The sequence below is a fragment of the Embiotoca jacksoni genome, unplaced genomic scaffold (genome assembly GCF_022577435.1).
Source record: "Embiotoca jacksoni isolate LCO1_2020_lvr unplaced genomic scaffold, fEmbJac1.0.p SCAF_4, whole genome shotgun sequence".
Lineage (NCBI taxonomy): Eukaryota > Metazoa > Chordata > Actinopteri > Embiotocidae > Embiotoca > Embiotoca jacksoni.
Window position 1 is genome coordinate 22,738,504 of NW_027185392.1, and position 6,431 is coordinate 22,744,934.

Below are 6,431 nucleotides of genomic sequence, written 5' to 3' on the forward strand. Positions count from 1 at the left end.
TGCAATATCTGAACTTGAAAAGACTTGAAAACAAGAAATCATGCCCTCCAATTAAAAGAGTATGCTCTTAAATAAGGATATATACAATATATACACATATGTACACACTGTGTTGTAGCTGGAGGTAGTGATTAGATTATACAAAATCTTTTAATATGGGCTTAGACAACATGAAGTACATTGAAAACGTAATTTTTTTTCTGCTGACTTCTGTTTTTGCATGAGACCCCTGGAGAAAAGACCCCGAGTGCACCTGCAGCTCCCTTACAGACTAAACTCGGAGAAAATGGATCACACAACTTTTGTCAATAGTTTCTTTTTACCTTTTACCATTAAACGCCGAAACCTGGAATTTACAGCACACTGGACGGTTTACTCTCTTAAAAAAAAAAAAAGGTAAATGCTCTCAAGTTAAGCCAGACCACCCTCTTCTGGTGTATTTCAAAAGTCAACAGAGCAATGGGGGAGAAATGGCTGCAGGAGGCCTTGCTTTGTGGTTAACATTGTGTGATGTGGAAGGTCAGGGGACGCGGGGGACGCTGACTGAACACCACTCGGTGTGGCATGGATAGCCAATGGTCAGAGTCAAAAGCCATGAGAAGCTTCTGTCAGACTCCTTTTTTCTCTGTTGGGAGGACAAGGAGACCAGTGGAGCTCTGACAATCACGAAAAGCATTTATGGTCCCTTTGACACGGTTACTGTGCTGGTACCTGTGTTTTAGCTGAGCTGGCGGCTCCACTACAAGAGTCTCTCTGGTGCATGTGCCTGGGGTTGGGGGGGGTTGGGGGGTTCATAGCTGTAGTCATGCTGCGGTTACTGTTCTCTGTCCGAAATGTCTCATTCAGGTCTGAAAACAGCAGTTATCAAGAATGTATTTACTGCCACGAAACACAAGCTAATTTTGGATGGAAAAAGACAATATTTACATACAGATTTTTTGGGATAAATCACTTGTATCCACGTCATATGTATAGCTTCTCTTAGAGGAAGGAACAATTTAGCACATTAAAAATTCTAAACACAGCAAAGTAGATAGATGGCCCTTTTTAGTCTTTTTGATTGTATTAAGTACACACACACACACACACACACACACACACACACACACACACACACACACACACACACACACACACACACTCCACAAGTTCAAGTTGTTTAGTGACTTGAAGGAATGTTCCTCACACTGGAAAGAGGAGAGACACAGCTATGAAAATAGGTTAGAAACCACTCGGGGAAGTTCCAGTGTCAGGGCAGTTTCCCATGTACCTATGTACATATATACACACATACACTCAACGTGCACAAATTCCCATTCACAGATCACTTTACTAATGGCTACATAGTAAGTGCCAGATGAACTTGACTGGACTTGCCTTAAGGGGGGCTTAAATGTGTTTTCTTAGCTGAGTGTGAGTGCGTGTTTCTCTTTTTCAAGCACTGAGGTCATTAAGGTTCTCTTTCTTTTTTTCTTCTTCTTTCTTTCACCACATTCATCATGTGTAATCACCATTCTGTGTACTCGGATCCTGGTGCATTTTGCCAATGTCTTGTCATGTAAGATTTTCCTGCAAAGAATTTCTTTCTCTTTCTTTCACAGTGTGAACAAAAAAGAAAAAAAAAAAAGAAAGAAAAATCACAATTTGAAGTCCATTCAATGAGCAGAGCGACTTGACCAATATGATCAACAAGTTTGTGTCCTGAAACGTTTTCTTTCAATGGTCATGCTTCTAAAAAAAAAAATCCCCTCAGCGATATTGATTTTGTGTAAGGTACTGTGAGGCATGCTGCTTCAGTATGCTCTCCATTGATTTCAGCTCAGGTGTATGTATCTGTTATTAGTGGATATGAAAGGTATCTGTTTGCTGTGGTTAAGGCTGGTGCCATGCATTTTAGAGGTAATTAATACCAACAAATAAAAGATATGGGTTTTTACCCAGAAAGACAAAACCTATCAATTCAGAAAGTGCCCACATGAGACAGTAAGGTTTGATCACAGTCATACATGACTGGGACATAGAATGGTTGGGTTTTCAAGACTATGCAAGCTTTTATCCAAAACTAGCCAGGGCAGTTCAATCTCAAAAGCAACAGGACCGGATGGGAAGATCACTCAAGGGCCACACCGAATATTCTGTCAATTTTTTGGCTACAAATAACTCTTAAAAGTTAATGGATACATTATTACATTAAATAAATTAATCACCCACGTTCCTTTTTATGGGTTAAATTTCATACAGCAAAATACAAGATGAACATAGTAAACATTCCAATCAGACACAAGATGCTTTTAGCAGGTCCGTCTTATATATGGAACTATTTAAAAAAAAAACTTTTCATCTTTGTATTATAGCATTACACGCCTTAAATGGTCCCTCCTGGATTTCACTGAGTTGTTTTGTGATTGTTGCAATCAGAATTGTTTGATTTTGTGGCACATTTTCTCAAAAATGTAGATTTAATTTACAGTTTTAAGTGTTTTTTGTTAAAAATTGTGGAAAAGAAACATTTTATTTTTTAAGCACTACCTATTAAAGGCATAAATGAGTCATCACTTCCTTTGATAATAATCATGCTGCACATCAGAAATAATTTAGTTCTAATATTTTTGCATTAATTTATTAAACTTTGAGAACCATGGGGCTAAGTTACAAAACAATCCTAAAAGTGACAGCTTTACAGAACAGTGACTCTGACTGTAATATAGAAACAAACGACTAAATCAGCTGTCAAAATAAGAGCTGTTTAATTAATGTTAATTCAACACAGACCTACTGTATGCACAAAAACAAAGTGCTGTACTTACAACTTGACGTGTTTATAAAACTATTTTCACAAACAGTAATATGTAATCGTTTCAATTAATGATGAGTATTTAATTAGATAATTTTTATATGAAGACCACATTTCCCACAAACCCTCTCACTTTGTTTTTCCGCTTGTTCTGGTTTCCTCCAAGTTTTATTTGGTGATGAGAAAATTTAAAAAAGATTGCAAATGAGGAGTTATGTTTTTGTTAATAAAGTGAGGTTTGTTTGAAAAGACTTACTTTATGCCGTTAATACTTTCAGCATAGCTTCTGCTCTGTGCAGAAAAATCACTACTTTTAAAAAATCGCAAGTTCCGATAAAAATAACTGCCATGGATGCATAGCTGGTCCATGTCGGTTTAATCAGTTGATTCATCCACAGTAATAAACATAACCTCTGCTTTTCAAAGTTTTTCTGAAAGCTGTCATGAGACATACTTCACGAGTAGTTACACTATGTTACGACATGATGTGTCTGAGAAAGATATGTCTTTAACTGGATTATGTGACGCTTTAACTTTTACATCAATGACACACCTCATCAATGGCAGCAAGCATGTGATCTTTAATGGTTTCCATATCGCTAAAAGGCCTCGTCTGTCTGGCTCTCTCTCGTTTCGTACAAAAGGGACCCATAGCTGCTTGACTCAATTTATATAGCTCCTCTCTCGGAGGAGTGAGGACTGTACATTCTTGTCTTTAGTAATTTAACATCTTTGATTTTTAAATTGTGACTTGTAGTTAAATGTATTTAAGAGAGGTGGGGACTTTTCGCTGTGTTAGTCTGTCTCCTTATTTATGTAATTAATTAGTAGCAGAGGTACACAGTCCCACTGATCAGTGTGACTGCCCCAGTATCATTTTGCAGTGGTTGGGATCAGTGTGTCATGTGTTTCAGAGCTAATCAATTATCTGTAGCAGAGGGGGTTCGTGGATAAAATGGGATATGAATTGCACTTTGGCATGATCTCATGTTTAGCATTTACATGTGAACTTTCAACTATTCACCCTTATTTATAATGTGTGTAAAATTGAATTTGATAATTTAATGCAACCGATTTGCAAGAGTTTGCTTCTATATTTGATTCAGAAAAAAACGTGGCTCTGACTTCTCTAACGAACGGCTGCTTGTGACCTCGCAGATAGAGAAGCGAGAGGGGGAAAATGTAAATTTGTCATTATCGTAATACAGGTGATACAGAAGTCCTTCAAGTTTTTCTTCTGATGAGCTTGTGTGTACTTATATCATAATACAGTGCATCCGGAAAGTATTCACAGCGCTTCACTTTTTCCACATTTTGTTATATTACAGCCTTATTCCAAAATGGATTAAATTCATTTTTTCCCTCAAAATTCTACACACAATAACCCATAATGACAACGTGAAATACATTTTTTTGAAATTTTTGCAAATCTATTAAAAATCCCCCCCCCCCCCCCAAAAAAAAATAAAAAAAAAATCACATGTACATAATAAGTATTCACAGCCTTTGCCATTACACTCAAAATTGAGCTGAGGTGCATCCTGTTTCCACTGATCATCCTTGAGATGTTTCTACAACTTGACTGGAGTCCACCTGTGGTAAATTCAGTTGATTGGACATGATTTGGAAAGACACACTATATAAGGTCCCACAGTTGACAGTGCATGTCAGAGCACAAACCAAGCCATGAAGTCCAAAGAATTGTCTGTAGACCTCCGAGACAGGATTGTATCGAGGCACAGATCTGGGGAAGGGTACAGAAAAAGTTCTGCAGCATTGAAGGTCCCAATGAGCACAGTGGCCTCCATCATCCGTAAATGGAAGAACTTTGGAACCACCAGGACTCTTCCCAGAGTCGGTCGTCCGGCCAAACTGAGCGATCGGGGGAGAAGGGCCTTAGTCAGGGAGGTGACCAAGAACCAGATGGTCACCCTAACAGAGCTCCAGCGTTGCTCTGTGAAGAGAAGAGAACCTTCCAGAAGGACAACCATCTCTGCAGCACTCCACCAAGCAGGCCTGTATGGTAGAGTGGCCAGACGGAAGCCACTCCTCAGTAAAAGGCACATGACAGCCCACCTGGAGTTTACCAAAAGGCACCTGAAGGACTGTCAGACCAGGAGAAACTAGATTCTCTGGTCTGATGAAACAAAGATTGAACTCTTTGGCCTGAATGCCAAGCGTCATGTTTGGAAGAAACCAGGCACCGCTCATCACCTGGCCAATACCATCTCTACAGTGAAGCATGGTGGTGGCAGCATCATGCTGTGGGGATGTTTTTCAGCGGCAGGAACTGGGAGACTAGTCAGGATGGAGGGAAAGATGAATGCAGCAATGTACAGAGACATCCTTGATGAAAACCTTCTCCAGAGCGCTCTGGACCTCAGACTGGGGCAAAGGTTCATCTTCCAACAGGACAACGACCCGAAGCACACAGCCAAGATTACAAAGGAATGGCTTCGAGACAACTCTGTGAATGTCTTTGAGAGGCCCAGGCAGAGCCCAGCATGAACCCGAGAGATTTGAAAATGGCTGTGCATCGACACTTCCTATCCAACTTGATGGAGCTTGAGAGGTCCTGCAAAGAAGAACGGGAGAAACTGCCCAAAAATAGGTGCCAAGCTTGTAGCATCACACTCAAAAAGACTTGAGGCTGTAATTGCTGCCAAAGGTGCTTCAACAAAGTATTGAACAAAGACAGTGAATATTTATGTACGTGTTATATTTTTGTTCTTTATTTTTAATAGATTTGCAAAAATGTTAAACAAACTTTTTTCACTTTGTCATCATGGGGTATTATGTGTAGAATTTTGAGGAAAAAAAATGAATTTAATCCATTTAGGAATAAGGCTGTAACATAACAAAATGTGGAAAAAGTGAAGCGCTGTGAATACTTTCCGGATGCACTGTATGATGATAAATGGCCTGTAGTTTACTTTATAGCCTGCTTATCTCCCTTTTTAGGAAGATCGTAGTATCAGGAAAACAGCCACTGAAAACCCATACATCGACTGCATGTCAAATGTTTTACAGTACGGTTTGTGATGTCATCAGCAGCACTAAAGATCCAAACAAGGTCAGAGCACCTGGTTTGTCTGCTACATAAACTTGCTTTCAGTTTGGGAGACAGATAGATGACGAGCTAATTAGCCTGGTAACTAGAAGTTAAAAAAAATTCTAGGGTCGGGGCATGCATTTCGAATATTATAATAGTCGTTATAATAGACAAAATTGATTAGTGTATGGGACTATTGTTCCATATTATTTCCCCTGTTTTTACCGGCACCTGGTTGTAATGCGTTACTCCTGTCAGAAGGTGGCAGTAATGTGCCTTAAAGCATAAAAGTGAGAATATTTGATTAAAAATGTAATAGTTCAGGGTGAATTTTAAATAGTAGTTTTGCTTCAAATGCCCATCCCTCTCTAGTTCTTCTTCTGACATTGGATTGAGTGCAGACTTTATGCTACGGTGACTCCCTGTACCATGTTATGGTGTTACGAGACAGGCCAGGCTGGTGCTAGCTAGTTAGCATGCTAACTTCAGTGGATATCTCTACAACGCAATAATTACTTTGATGTCCCTGACAAAATATCAAACCTGCTATTTCAACACATACTGTTGATAGGTTTGGTAATTTTT